Raw genomic sequence first — 15,568 nt, 5'->3', positions numbered from 1 at the left:
CCGCAGAGCAGCAGCACGGCGGCGTGCAGGGGTGTGCACACACGCGCACACACGCGCACGCACACGCACGCGCGCACGCCGTGCCACGGTGAGCCACGGCCGGCAGACAGGGCGATGCTGGTGCATCTTCCCCGTGGTGGGGAGCAGCCCGGGGCGGGCATGGCTGCCAGCACCCTCACAGCAGCCGGCACCGGGTACAGCCGCTTCACCCCAGCAGCCCCAGGCGTGGAGGTCACCCTCCTGCCTTCTCCTGCCTGTCCCTCCTCTCCCTCGTCCCCGCCAGCCCGGCTGCTGCTCCCGCTGGTTTCTATGGGAACTCGGCAGGAAAACACGGTTTCCAGCGAGGCCAGCGCCGGCCCCGGCAGCCCAAACCCAGGCGGAGAGCTGCCCCATCACCGGGTTTGCCCGGGGGACCCCTTTGCCTGGCCTTGCCCAGGAGGGCAGGGACCCCTCGCCACAGCCCCTGTCCCCGAGGGGACAGCCAGGGACGTGGGCAGGGCGATGGGGTGCTCGGAGTCAGGTTGGCGCTGGTGGCCCGGTGCAGAGGGATGGGTGCCACGGCCCACCAGGCTCCCCAGCATGGGCTGGGGGTGCTGGGGCTGCTCCCCTCAGGCAGGCTCCAGCTGAGGCAGCCAGAAACCGGCCAGAGGGGACAGGCTTTGCGCTCGCCATGTGATTTTTAGCAGACGCTCAAGAATTTTAATGCCTCGGCCACCCCCTCTCTGGGAGTCCTAATCCCAGCTCTGGGTCCCCGAGGGGCTGGCTCAGGGTGGGCGACGGGGCCGGGTGTCCCTCAGCCATGGCTCCTGCCAGGCGGAGGAGGGAAGGAGGCTCCCTCGGGGCCACGCGGGGAAGCCTCGTCCTCTCTTGGCAGAGTGAAGGGGACAAGAGGGACCGGCAAAAATCGGAGTGGGACAGGAGCTCTCCTTCTCTGCAAGGAAATGCCAGCAGGATTCAGGGGAAGGAATCAGAGCGGCTGCATGCACAGACACAGCCCAGTGTGGGCGCACATGTGTGCACACGCATGTGCGTGGCTGTGCACCACAGGACGAGCCATACTGGGAGCGATGGTGCGGGGAGCAGCGGTCCCAGCTCTTGCCCTGCGCTCAGCCCCGGGGATGCACAGTGGGATGCACAGCAGGATGCACAGCGGGATGCAGATGCTCTTGACGTGGAGAAGTGGGAGAAACCAACGGGTGCTGCTGATTCCCAGCTGCAGAGCAGCGCGCAGCGCCGCAAACAGCCTTGCCTGCCTGGAAGGATGTCTCCCCCAGCAAATGCCACCCTGGTCCCCTCTGTGCTCGTTCCCTGGCAGGTCTGCCTGCACCCCTCCACATCCCGGGATGGCCATGCACCCCCTCCCCAGCTTCCCTCCCGCCTCCCCGCACGGAGGGATTACACAGCCGCTCCAGCAGCCATCTGGACCCAAGGGACCACGGCGCACGTCACGGGCGGGATGGCGGGGCCAGGCGATACAGATCAAAACCGTGCACACAGGACTCGGCCCTCCCACGCCACGGCACAGCCCTCGGAGGATGGCAAAGACCCTGCAAAGAGGTGATGGAGGGGCTGGACCTCCCTCCGCAGAGGGGCACCGCGGCTGGAGCTGGGGTCCCCTCCAAGTCCCGGGGGAGGATGGCCCAGTGCGGCCAGTCCAGCCCCTTCCGCTGTTGTTTAATAGACTCGTGGCGAATTTAACATGCCCCATCATGTGATGAATCAGACCCTGTTCCTTCAGATCTAACAGCGGCGCAACAAAGCTGCAATTGACTGCTCAGGATAGCGGCTGCGGCTCACGCGCCGTCTCCGGCACTGCCAGACACCTCGATGCTGGGGGGGCCAAGCAAGCACAGCATCTCGCAGGCAACACGCATCCCCGAGGCCGTTCGCTCTTGCTCTCTGCCGAAGAGGGGGAGGCTGGTTCTCCGCTAACAAGCAGGCAGCGAGACGGGAGCCACAAAGCCCAGAGAAACGCTCGGGTCCCTGAGAAGCGTCAGATGACATCTTGGGCTCCATCCATCATAGCCCATCCTGGCTGCGACCTCAGCAAAGCGCCCAGCCACGGGGACCAGCCCCGGCACGCAGGGTTGGGGGGGTCTGGCCCATCCGAGCCCCTGGTCACCATCACGGGGGTTTGGGGGTGCCGAGCCAGGCCTCCAAAAGCCGGGTCTCTCCCAAAGCCTCGGTGCTGCCTACCTGTGCACAGAGTCAGGTCCAAGCCTGGGGGACCTCAGCCCTCAGTTGCGGGGTCCGGGGACACGAGCCAGCACATAGCACACAAACACGCCACAGGGACAGCTCAGGGGGTCCCCGCTTCTCACCAAAAGTGTGGCAGGAGGGGCTGGGGGGGGGGGGGGGTGCAGGGGGAACCTGGCCCCCCCAGCCCCTCGGGCAGCCGGGAGGTGCTGGCCCCCGCAGCGCACCCTGCTCTGGCCATGGGGAGCGCTCAGGGCACCCCGGGGGGGGCTGTGACCCCCCCCCGACCCGGGTGGAGCACAGGTCCCCCCCACCCTGCCCTCGGAGAGCACCCCCTGCACGGCTCGCTCCCCTCCCGCCCGCCCCACGGCACAGTCCCCGATGGGGGGATGCTCCGCCGCCCCCCCGCAGCGCCCGGGAAGAGGAGGAGGAGGAGGAGGAGGAGGAGGAAGGAAAGGAGCCGCGCTGGGGACACTCACCGTGCGGAGCGGGCAGCGGCCGGGGCCCCCCCGCTGCCTACGGCCGCAGCATCCTCCCGGCCGGCCCCAGCCCCAGCCGGAGCCGCAGCCCGAGCCCCAGCCGGAGCCGGAGCGGGAGCGGGAGCTGGGCATGCTCGGGGGCCGCCGAGCGGCACGTGATGCCGGGCTGGCACCGAGCACCGCGGGGGGGCCGCGCCCGCCGCCCCCGCTGCCCCCCCCCCCCCCCCCGCTGTCCCCCCGGGGGACACCGCACTGCCCTCCCCCAGCATCGCTTGGGGGGAGCCGCCACCGTGCCCCCCCCCCCCCCCCGCAGCACTTGGGGGGGGGGGGGCTGGACCTCACTGCCCCACCCCCCCACCCCCCTGCATCCCTGGGGGAGCAGCCTGGACCGCGCTGCCAGCCCGCATCCCTTGGGGGCTGCAAGCGGGACTTGAGCCCCCCCCCCCCCCCCCCCCCCGCATCCCAGCATCAGGGGCAGCCCGGACCGCGCTCCCCCCCACCGCGTCCCGCAGCTCTCTGGGCAGGGGCACCCATCAGTTCCCAGCCAGGCCCAGGGCACCCGCTGCAGCGGGTCAGGCAGCGCTCCCAGGCTCTGCACCCCAGGGAGAGCTGAGCTGCCTGCAGGGAGAGGATGCAGCACCCGGAGGACGGGCGGCAAAACAGCTCAACAACCGCAGCTTGTTCTCTGGAGCACAAAGGCCACCGCTCGGTCCCCCGGGGCGTGCCAAGGGCCAGGGATGGCTCAGGCAGGGCTGGCAGGATCCTTCCCCGGCCCTGCTCAGGCCCCCAGCCCTGGCCTGGTGGCAGGGTGACCCCCGGTCTGCAGAGCCGGGCGCTCGCAGAGGTGCTGGGGAGCTGCAAACTCCAGCCCTACAGCAATGGCACCGTGCCCTGATCTATGGCACTGCCCTACTTCTGCCTGCCAGAGCTGCCAGGCACCACGGCTGGGACCCTGTCTGCACCCAGCCCGCGCGGCCGGAGGCTCAGACCCCGCAGCACGCAGGGACCCTTCATCCTCCGCAGCTGAGCTGGCGCGGGGAGGGACATGGGCTCTCCAGGAAGGAAAAACTGGCGGCTGCCCTTGATTCTATAATCCCCCATTAGCCACACGGCCTTAGGGGCTGGGGAGGGGGTTGGCTTTCACTGGGTGCTCTGCATCCTGCATCTCTCCCTCCTTCCCCCCCAGTAATGGGCAAAATCCTCCCTCCCCTCCCTCCCTGCCAGCCCACAGCAGAGGGACCCCCACATCCCCAAAGTTACACGCTGTGCCTGCGAGTCGTTCCGTCTCCGAGGTCACTGTCCCCAGCCATTGCCCTGCTCCGCAGGCAGCGGGGACCCGCCGGGGCAGCTCTACACCCCACTGCCCTCCTGCTGCCCCAGGAGAGCTCCGAGAGCTGAAAAACAGCCCAGGAAGCCCATGAGCAACTGGGGAGCTGTGCTGCTCTCGGGGAGCCCCCCAGCCCTAAGCACCAGCCGCGTGCGCACCCCGGCCAGGCTGGAGGCCGGTTGTTCCCTACCCCCTTGCACAGACAAGAGGTGCATGGTGCTGCCACATCAGCTCCCAGCCGCGTCTCAGCCCAAAGGCACAGACGCAGTCGGGCCTTTTCTTCTGCAGGCAGAGAGCTGGAGGCAGGAGTGGGGTGGAAAAGAGCACTTTTACTAGCAGTGCTTCCCCACGGGAGCACCCAGCTGGGGCACGGGGCTGGGTGCTGCCCTCCCGCACCCCGGGCTGGCACAGCTGGGAGGGTGCCCAGCATCACACACAGCTAGCAGGCAAGCGGGCCCCTTCTCTGCAGCTGGGCCCTGCACACGTGTGCAGCAACGTGCAGGGCATGCACCGCTGCACCAGCCTCAATGCCACCTTGTGGGTGCTGTCGCAAAGGCAGGAGCCAGCGCAGCCCGTGACGGGGGGGAGCAGCTCCCGGTCGGAGCCCCCCACCTCCAGCCCTGACCCTCTCCCTGCTCAGCTGTGGCATTCTCAGCTGGCACGGAGCACAGGGAACCACGAGCACCGATAATACGTTGAGCACGCAGCGACGGCCAACTGCAGGGGAAGATGGTCCCTGCCATGGAGAAGCATCGCAGACGTGCTGCAGGCGCGCAGCTCGAACCGGACTGGGAGGTTCGCCACCGCAGCCCTCACCCAGCAAGCCCCTCTCCCCGTGACATTTGTGGCTGCGCGACTCAACCACGGGGCTGATTCAAGGACACCTTGGCTCTGCTCGACAGATTAGACCGGATAATCCCGGCGCTTTGCTCCAGCCCTCAGCCCACCTTGGGATCTTTGCTCTCGCCGGGTTTACTGCTGTCTGAGCACACAGAGAAACCTCCCTGCGTGCCAGATAGGGATGGGCTCAAAGATCCCGCCTGAAACACCCTCACCCAGCAGGACCTGGAGCCCCGTGCAAGGCGAGGCAGCGGCGGCGGCAGCAGCCTGCAGCTCAGCCTGTCTAGACACCAACATCACCCCGCCAGGGTCTCGGTTCCTGGACTGGAGGCAGGGAGGGGGCAAAAGGCAATGGGAAACAACCCGCCGGGATGAACCGGGGCTCTTGGAGCAACGCCTCAGGCCAGATCCTCACCAAGTTACGCTCCTGTTGCGTTCACCCAAGTGAGCGCAGCCAGCTCTGCGCTGCGTGCCCCCGGCAGCGCGTGTCCCGGGGCCTCTTTGCACCACTGAGCTCCCTCCCACAAGGGTTGGGTGCTGCAGGGCCCTGGAGAAAGTCCCCACTGGGCTCCGGGGGACGTTTCCCCGAGGGATGACGCGGGGCGGGGGGCTGGCTGGCTCGCCCACGCCGCCCTGGAGCTCCCGGAGCCCTCAGAAGAGACATTTGCATCTGAAACGGTAACTTGGCACAGGAGCTCCCTTGCGTGCAGGGACGGGGCGAGATTCGCCTGTCCCAGCAGCGCCGGGTGCAGGATCCAGGTGCAGGACATAGCCCAGAGCTGGGTCTGGTCCCTGCTAACTGCGATGGCCACGCAGGGACAGGTAACTCCAGCCTGGCCTCGCTCTGCTATGCTGGCACGAGCTTTAGCCCTCTGCTAAAGCTCGCTGTGCCCGAGTACGCAGGGCTCGCTCACCACAGCATCCGAGCAGCCTCTGAGACACGGCCCCACACATGTCTACCAAACCCGACACGCTGCTTTCTCTCTTCCCAGCGGGAGCTCCAGGTTTGTTCAGCTGCTGGGACCGCGGGACCATCACAGCCACCTCCACAGCAGCGTGGGACGAGCCACAGCAGGGCCACGGGCACCCACCCACCCGCTCAAGCCTGACATGCACTAGCAGCACGGACCCCGGCCCCATCCTCTAGCAACTGCTACGCTCCAAAGCCTCCCAAACCACATCTTCACTGCCCTGGTCCTCCACGAGGCTGGATTACAGCAGCCGGCGCTGCACTCGCAAGCATTTTGGTAGCAGCTGCCTCTGGGCAGAGACAAGCCCGGGAGAAGCATCCTCTGAGGGTGCAATGGCGCTTGCGAGCAGGAGGCAGAAGCTTCTCCCCCCGGTCCCTTCTCACTTACTTGATGAAGTAGAAGCCCCCGTGCAGCGTGGTGTCCACCTCCCAGCCTCGGGGCAGCCCTGGAAGGGCAGGACAGAAGCAGTGGTCACCCTCCCTCGCCCCGCACAGCCCCTGCCCTCCCCGCCGGTGCCCTGCTGCGGGCTGGGGTGTTGCACCGGAGCAGAGCGCTTGCCCGAAGGACCTGCTGCGGGGCAGTTAGCGATGCTCGGTGTCACACCGAGGCCCCACTTCAGCAGGAGGCAACTGCGGAGGAGACCCCCCTCGCAGGAGGCAGCACTAGAGAAGGGCAGGAGCGCACGGGCGGGGAGCCACCGGACAATCGTGACACTCATGGGGTGCTGCGTCCCGCCGTGGTCAGGTCTCATACGCTCAGACTGTGTTTTTAAAGCAGCTTGGGTCCCCTCCTCATCAGCGACAGGTCTCAGAGACTGCGGGGAGTCTCTCTGCAGAAGGGGACCCTTAAAAGCCCCCCCGAGAACACCTCTCCAGGTAGAAAACCTGTGCCCAAGAGATGCGGCATCACCTTGCGCATCATTCAAAGTCCCCCAACCCTCCCCAGCTGCAACGTTTCTGGAGGATTTCACTCCACACCCCCAGATTCTGATCAGTGTTCGGGGAGGGCAGAGAGCAAGCGCCGAGACCTGGGAGCCGTCCCTTACCAGCACAGGAGAAGTGCCCGCTCTGGATGGAATAGCCCGTGCCGGGGTGCACCCAGCTCGTGGACTTGGTCTCATCGCTGCGAAAGACAAAGAGTGGGGCTGTCAGCACCCACGGGGGCCCAGGGAGCCCCCTGCCATCGCCGGGAAAGGGTCTTTGCAAGACGGGTGACTTTTCCAGCCAAAGGAATGGAATGGCAGTATTTTAGGGAAAGCGGGGAACAGCATCCGTCAGGCTGGGAGAGCGGAGAACCCCAAGAAGAGAGAAGCGGGGGGAAAGGAGAGATGACTGCGTGTGATAGGAAAGCAGCCAGATGCAGAGGCTTGCAGCAGGGGGTACCCCTTGTTCCCAGCCCAGACTAAGCCCCCCGCCCCCTGCAGCCCCCCCAGCCATGCACCCGGCTCCCCCTGCACCCCAGCTTAAACCCCATCCCCGCGGCAGCCCCCACTCGGCACGAGCGGCCAGGCAGGACCGTACTTGATGAAGAAGACGCGCCCGTCCCCGCAGACGCCGTACGTCCACCTGCCCGGCAGGTCCAGCCAGTCGATGTCATCCGCCATGGGGGCGGCGGTGGGGGGGCTTGGGCCCGGAGCAGCCCCGTGCTGCGAGCAGGGACGGCACCCGGCTCGGGAAGTGCCAACCTACTCCCGGTCCCCCCAGGAGCAAACACTTGCTCAGCTCAGACCTTCCACCCAGACTCTGTTTGCTGCAAATAACCAAAGAGGGAGGGAAAAAAAAAAAAAAAATCCCAACCAAACCCATCAACTTAACCCTCTCGGAGCCGGGCTGCCACCCTGCCTGCGAGCCGGGGTTCAGAGGGCATCCTCCCAGCACCGCAGCACGGCTCTCCAAATGACTCTTCGGGGCTAGCCCGTCACAGCTTCCTCCGCTGCCTACTCAGTGTAATTACCGTCAATTAACTCGGGGTGAGTAATTATGGAGTTGTTACTTCCCTCTCCTGTTCATTTTAAACAATGTCAAATTCTTCTCCCCGTCTGATCTCGCAGCCAAGCCGAGGCAGTATGTAGGGCACCCTGATGATTATCTGCAGCGCTTTCCGAGCTGCCCAATGGGTATTTTCTCTCGGATTGTTCTTAGCCGTCAATTAAATGTCTTTTAAGGAGAAAGGTGGGGTCTGGGAGGCACCCGGGCTGGGTGGCTGTGAAGGAGGCAATTGCCCTCGTGTCTCAGCGGTGCCTTTGCAAAGCTTCTCATGGCACAAGGAGAAAGATGCTGGTTCAGGAGAGGCCCAAGAGGTGGAAAGGAAGGAGCTGGTCCCCAAAGCGGGGAGGAAGGGGCTTGCCCTGCCGAGCTTAAGTGCAGTCCCCACATCAGAGCAGTTCCCTGTCAGGATTTGGGGGAACCAGTTCACCCGAAGCCTCGGGAAGGCTCTTCCTATAGTTCTTTGAACCACTGGGTAGGAAAAACATGTCTGGTTAGTCCCAGCGAGCCTGTCGGGAGAGCATCCGATGGGACCCTGGCGTAGCATGGAGCCATGCCACGGTCCTGGGCATCGGTTCACCTTGGGGAAGCTTCGTTTTGTGGGAGGAACGCTTGGCTGCAAACCGTGGGCCAAGCTCGTGTCCTGCCTGTGCCGTGGATGCGGCTTGAGGACCGCACAGGCCAGCACGTGCTCAGACCCCCACGCTTGCAGCCCTGGGGGGCTCAGAGCACAGCTTGCCAGGATTACGTTATACATTCGCTTTCTGAAAGACTGGGTTTTTTGCCTGGGTTTGGGCTGACAGGATAGCGTTACGCCCAGCCTGCCTGCCCCAGTCAGGTTACAGTCATGCCGGGGTGGCCGGGGAATTGCCACCCTTATCACGTTACCATCTGTGAACCCGGGTGCAGAGCTAAATATCTATCACCGCCTGATTAATGACCACGGGAACTCCCGGGGCTTTGATGCTGCGATGCACCCCGAGATTGGGGAGGTCACGGCACGGCCCTGAGGGAGGCAGCTCCGCTTCCCCTGCCTCCACTCTGCCTCCACTCTGCCTCCGCAGCCACGCAGGGTCTGCACGCAGGAGCCAAACCGCAGGGAAGAAATCCTGGCGCTTCATGCTCGTGGCCAAACCTCGGGAGCACACAAGCATCTCGGAGTTTCCCTTCAACCCAGGGAAACTCAACTTGGGAGCCAGGACACGCCGCTCCTCACCTAAAATAGGCATCTGTGAACAAAGCTGCCATGTTAAACTGTTTCCATCGTGTTTTTTGGGAGGGAATCCCCATAGCTAGCCCTGGCCGAGAGATGGCTTGTGGCACGTGCTGGCTCAAGGCAGAAATAGTTTTATAAAGTCGAACGCGGCAAGAGGTCTGTTCCTAAGCTGCCCTAATCCCATTTCAGCGCTGGGGGAGGCACTGCAGGGATAACAGCACTCCTGGAAACAGCGGGTCCTCCCGGCCACCCTGCCTCTGCAGCCGCTGCCAGACGGGGTTTTCTTTACTGGGAGCAGCCCTAAACCTGAGTCACGGCTCACACACCGTGTTACTCCTCAGCACAAACATTTCGGGGACCCGGGTCTGCGAGCAGCTCCAGGCACTGCTCCCGAGACTCCTCCGGAGATCTCCCAGCTTTCAGGACTGAGCTTTCAAAACCGGTGCCAATTTATTTATACGGATGTGAAACAGAAACCTTAAGAGAACCAGAACCGAACAAGCCCGCCCTGCAGTCCCAGGGTTAGGAGCTCACTGTGCGTGGCCCTCACTTTCCAGCCCAGGGCAAAACCTCTCCGATTACTGCAGAGCTCTTCTCACGCGTACCTCGAGGGTATGCGGGATCAGGGTCCATGCCAGATAAGCTCATCTGATCCTAAAAGATTTCCTTCCTTCTCTAGTAACCCTCAGGGAGGGATGCATTTCCCTGACCGGACATATTCTCAGGGTCCCCCTCGCTTGTCCGTGGCAATTACAGGGGAGCGACTCGTCAGGCACTAACATCAGAAAGGAGAAGGAGCTGGTGCAGTCCCTGGGGTAAATAACACCGAGGCTGTTGGAGGGCTTGGTAGGACCTTCAGCCAAGAATCCCAAGCAGCTCCAGGCTTTCTCCTGCCAGGTAAATGAATCAGCTTTTATTGCTTTCCACAAGATATTTTTTTCCCCTATTTCTTTATATCTTAATCCAATGGAAATTCAAAGGGGAAATACCAGCGGGGCTTTTTGTTTTCATTTGGTTTAAAATCCTTTTAAAAGCTCCTTATTCACAGCCACCCAGGTTAGGAAGGAAGGGGACAGCAAGCAGGCACACACCGAGGTTTTCTTCGCAAAACCACCCATATTCAGTGTTTCTACTGATGGTCCCACGGAGCCTCCCACAGCACCGGGCACTGCCACCTCTGCCCCGTGCACCATGGCCTTCCTTTAGCAGGGACACGGAGGGACAGGGAAGCCACCGGGCTCCCATGGGACCATCCTGAGAACAGAAGCCCACCAGTGGGGAAACGGATTTGCGTCAGGATCGGGCACAGGGAGCAGATGGAGAAGCTCAGCAGATGTATTTGCTATAGCAAAGAAGAGTCCCAGCACATCAGCCATCTTCTGGAGACACGTGGCCGCTGGCAATGCCAGGGGCACCAGGTCACACTTGTGCGTGAGACACCGGTTTGGGCAGAAGGATTTCACTTGCCAACGTGCCAGGAGCAGCCGGCCACCGGCAGCCGCCTCCTCCTACATCCACGCAGTGCCGAGCCTTCGCTTCGAGCCACGGTGGGACCACACGGAGAACAAAAGGCAAAGGGAGCAAAGCACGCGGAAAAGGGCCGCGCTGGGCGAGCAACGGCGTGACACAGGCACCGCTGTGGCTTAGTTGTGGTCAGAGAGGACGTCTGGCCCCGGCTGCTGCCCGACACCCAGCTCCCAGCCCGCCGTGGGTGACCTGCCCTGCAGAGGAAGGCAAACGAAGGCTGAGGAAGTTTCCTGCGCGGAGCCCTCGTGGGTCAGACATTAGGAATGCCACAAAACCGGGCGTTTCTGCACGGAAAGGGATGGTTATTGAACTTGTCCCACATTCGCCCGTCCCGCCCTGATGCTCCGGAGCAAGGTGGCAGAGCACCTTCGGGCCACCACGGAGGGATGGGTGGGAGGGGGCTCTGCAGGGGGGACAGCTGGGGGACCCCCTCGGCCAGAAGTGCCTTGGGGTGGCGGTGGCCCCGGCAGCGTCGTCGGCTGCAAGTCCCGCGCTGCCGTACGGTTCTGGCACCATCTCCTGGACAAAAGCTTCCCCAGAAACAAGAGCAGAAATGCAGTTGCAGAGCGAGTTGGCCAGGCGCTTCCACCAGACCCACCCGATGCACCCCGAGATGCACGCTGTGCCTCTTCCCCGCCTGTTAATACACAACAGTCTGCAGTCTGCTCCCCGTCACTTCAAGCTGTTATCTCCTCCCTCCCCTTTACTCCACACACTGCCCGTCCAACTGCTCAAAGGCCCCACTTGGGAGCCAGGCTGGGGACACGGTGGCCGTCACACCACCGTGCTTTGCAATACCAGGGCAGGCAGGAGCACGCTGCTCCCTCTTGGCTTTCCCAGCTCGAGCACAGGGACCAGTAATCACCTCAAGCGAGAGGGAGTTGCTAAGCAAAAAGCCTAATTGCTTCATATTCTTTATGTCTGGTTGTAAACTGCTTGTAATTTGATGGATGGTGCCAGGGAACGCCGCTGCTGGGAGCACTGGTGGGTGCTGCTCGGTGGATCCTACCTGGCTGGTACGCTGGAGCCCAGACACCCAGATTGCAAGCAGATGTTTAACAGCCTTTTATCACCAATCTGAGTAACACATTTACCACCAGGCACAGCAACCCGCCGCTCCCACATCCACCCCGAGAACTCCAAACCCATGTACGGCCCGTTACCATAGCTCCCACCAGCCAGCATGGCAGGGGGAGGCACGGAAAGGTGCCAGCGTAACACCCCCCCAGCTCTAGAAGCGAAATCTTTTTAACCTGCTCCCGCTTCCCCTTTGCCAGAAGCCTTGCTTAACCTCAGATCTGGCCTAAATTATCTCAGCAACCTGAAACAGAAAGCCTAAAACAAGAAGCCTGGTGCATGAGAAGGAAAGGGGAGAAGGTGCTGAATCCAAATGCCCCCACTGGGTCTTTCTTCGCAGCACAAAGTCCCTGCGAGAGACCTGGGACCGTATCCCAACCGCTCGCAGCCAAAGGCTGCTCTTTGCATGCAAAAGGGCTGCAGTCGGTAGCTATTTTCTGTTTCTGATGAGGTGCCTCATCTCTCTAGCCAGCATTTCCCACGGGGCAAGGAGCAGCTCATGCCGGGCTGTCACGCAGCAGCGGGGTAGGAAGAGCTGCTCCAGAGCAACGTTAAACACGCTGCTTCCATTACACAAACCTCCACAGACCCATCGAGCATCAAAGCCCTATTTTCCAAGCAAGACCTTTCTTTGCTCTGCTCTGTATGTATCAGTTATCCTTCGTGGCAGCTGTCTTCCCTAAAGACAGGCTTTTAGATTTAGCTTAAGATAGCACCATCCAGAGCTGTCCAGACCGTATCTGTGACAAAGATAGCAGGAATTTATCTTCACCGGCTTCATTTTACAGCTGGCAGGCTAGTGCAAACCAGGTTTGTCCCTTGAACCAGTAAACTGTGCGGAGAAAGACCTCCTTCCCCACAGACGCTTCAAAGCTTCGAGTCCAGCCTGCCGGAGCCGAATCCCCCAAACCGAACATTTCTACAGGCAGGGTCTTTGTTGGATTATTTTTTTTTTTTTTTTTGCGGGAAACAACCCACCTAGTGATTGCAAGAGGAAGAATGGAGAAGACAGTTCACGTGTCTAGCAAAACGCCGCATAGCATCCTGAAAACAACAGACAGGCAAGGGAAACAATGAATATCCGATGTGCTCCTACAGCTGGGGCGGTTACAAAGCAGCCAGTGTTTTTATTGCTAACAGTCTTATCGTGAGCATTAGCATTAGCAGGAGGGGCAGATGGATGCCTCGTCTAATGGCCTCTAATACTTTATACCCTCAAGAGTAATGGGCAGCTTTTACGGGACTTCATTTCCCCCCACCACACCACACACGCTGAAAGAAACCTTGGATTGTATCCGAGTTACAGCCCATCAGGTCAAGGCCCTGCAGCTGGAAAGCAGGGGACTCTCCCTGGAATTGCAATCACCTTGTGATTCACAGTGTCATTGCCTTCTCCTGCCTGCCAGTTTCAGAAGAAACTTGCTTTTGTGGGACCAAACCAGCTCCGCAGCAATATTAATTTTCAAATGGCATTTTAGTGGACGCAGTCAGTAGCGACTACAAAAATAGCAGCTTATTTACTCCCCGTGTGCTTTGCTGACAAACAAGTTCTTAAGTCCCGTGGAGAAGGCAGAGCTACCAGAGCAAGAACAATTCTAGTCCAACACAGATAAATTGTCAACTCAACTCCAACTGCAGACCTCAGTGCTGATAGAATAAAGAAATCCCAGCAGGATTTCTACATTCCAGATGGCATCTGGATGCACTGCCAGATACATAGAAGCTTTCATTTAGCACACTAACTGTATTTCTTTAAGCTATCTCACTGAATAAAGAGAAATTACAATGTTCATTTGTAAGGCAGATTTGAGAGCCAGCAGAACAGGTGAATACGACTTCTAAAACCCACTGCGGTTCATATTCTGTTCGCTACGTTCAGCTTTGTTCACTGTTTTAAACCGAGTATTACAGGAAGTTCAGACAATATTTTTCCTTGTCTAGGCCAGCAGTTTGCTACCCACCATACTCTTACAGAAACAAATACTGCACAGAGGTGTTTTAGAGATGCCCAGACAAGATGCAAGCACAGGGTGAAACCGGCTTGTGCTGCGAGACAGGAGCGAACAGTACGTAGTCCCCTTCCAGTACTGAGCTCTAAGCAGCGCTTTTCTTTAAGGCATAAACTAAACAACGAGTAACTTGAAAGCTCTCCTCCCAAAACGTTGCTCTAAAAGAGGTGTGACCAACCCGCAGCCCTTGAACTCATTCCAGAGATTCCTAAGCCATGACCATGTCACACGTGGAGCAGAGCTACCGGTGACACTCGTCACCAGTATCGCTTCTCCGGGGGAAGTTCATCAGCAGGGTTTTGGCCGAGGCCAAAATCCCCACGCCCGTCCAGGCCAGCCTCATTCCCCAGTAATCTCCTGGGAACCCCCGGAAAAGCTGATTTGTGCCTGCAAACCGCTCCAGGCACCTTCACCCCGTAACTTTGAGACGGAGAAGCCCACGTCTTGTTGCTGCCCTGGTCTGCACCGGCAGCAGTGCTTCCAGCCCCCTTCCCGCACCCAACAAAGAGCCACCCACCCGCCCAGCCCCAGCCGAGGGGCACAACGCCAGGGAGAGCACCCAGCTCCCGTGAGCACCTTCGCGCTCGTGGAAGACTGTGCCAAAATCACGGTATTCCCTCGTCTAAAAAAGACGGAGTGATAGACGCAGCTTTACACAACAAAAAAAATCCTTCATTAAAAATAATTATGCTGGATAACGCTGTGCAGGATTGAGTGTCACTGGGCATTGCCACCTCGCATGTATTCTACTGCTTACCAAACATTTTACTCCAATTCATTAAAACATAAACAAGGGAACAAATAATTCACTGCATTTGTGCTGGTTTGGGCTGGGGTAGAGTTAACTTTCTTCACAGTTGCTAGCATGGGGCTGTGGTGTGGATTTGTGCTGGAAACAGTGTCGGTAACACCGGGATGTTGTCGTTGCTGCTGAGCAGGGCTTACACACAGTCAAGGCCTTTGCTGCTCCTCACCCCACCCCAGCAGGGAGTGGGCTGGGGGGCACAAGGAGCTGGGAGGGGACACAGCCGGGACAGCTGACCCCAGTGACCAAAGGGACGTTCCAGACCATATGGCGTCCTGCTCAGTACATAAAGCTGGGGAAGAAGGAGGAAGGGGGGGATGTTTGGAGCGATGGCGTTGTCTTCCCAAGTCACCGTTACGTGTGACGGAGCCCTGCTTTCCTGGAGATGGCTGAACCCCTGCCTGCCCATGGGAAGGAGTGAAGGAATGCCTTGCTTTGCTTGCATGTGCGGCTTTTGCTTTCCCTATTAAACTGTCTTTACCTCAACCCACAAGTTTTCCCACTTTTACTCTTCCGATTCTCTCCCCCATCCCACCAGGGGGGAGTGAGCGAGGGGCTGGGGGGGTTAAACCATGACAGGGTTATAGGGCAACGCCACATGGCAAAATAGAAGGAAGCGTTCTGGCTCCTCTCGAATTGGAGAAAGATCGAGTCACTTCTACTCACAAGGTGACACCTCCAATCTGTTTCAGTGCAAAGCCTGAAAATAACTTCAAGAAAACCCCTGAAGTACCTTTAAAACCATGCAGTATTTGTATTTAATGATGCTAACCAGCGAGCAAACTAAAACCAAATCTCAATACTCAGCCTCAATTAAGGCAACAAAACATTAACGTCCCTGCTTACACCAAGCCAACACCTAACGTGGCTACAAGTAATTGCACTTGCACCCTTTGTATTTCAGTTTAAAAGCTCCGTCACTACAAGGAGACCTTACGATCACGCAGAGTTACTGGTTCGGAAGGAAATTCAGTGGGGAGAGTGCCTGCTTCTACATTACCATAAGCTCCTCTGAAACACCAAACGTGATAAAAAAATTAATATTCTCATAAAGCCAAACATACCTGCACGAATCGTGCTTTTGCAGAGTTACCCGATGTCTCCCGAAAGTTCTTTCAAATAAAAACAATTTGGCA

General features: G+C 59.9%; 1 protein-coding gene across 5 annotated transcripts in view; it reads right to left on the bottom strand.

The window, feature by feature from the left end:
• PLEKHA6 (pleckstrin homology domain containing A6) overlaps positions 1 to 2,711 on the bottom strand; it is a 48,600-nt gene extending 45,889 nt beyond the window's left edge. For all 5 annotated transcript variants that reach the window (XM_075521813.1, XM_075521815.1, XM_075521817.1 and 2 more), the window contains exon 1: positions 2,676 to 2,711. The gene's annotated coding sequence lies outside the window, so the exon portion shown is untranslated. The remainder of the gene's footprint in view (positions 1 to 2,675) is intronic.
• Positions 2,712 to 15,568: the final 12,857 nt, after the last annotated feature.

This window comes from Mycteria americana, chromosome 20 (assembly GCF_035582795.1).
Source record: "Mycteria americana isolate JAX WOST 10 ecotype Jacksonville Zoo and Gardens chromosome 20, USCA_MyAme_1.0, whole genome shotgun sequence".
Lineage (NCBI taxonomy): Eukaryota > Metazoa > Chordata > Aves > Ciconiiformes > Ciconiidae > Mycteria > Mycteria americana.
The sequence above is the reverse complement of the archived record's forward strand: the minus strand, read 5'-3'. Positions and strand labels throughout refer to the sequence as shown.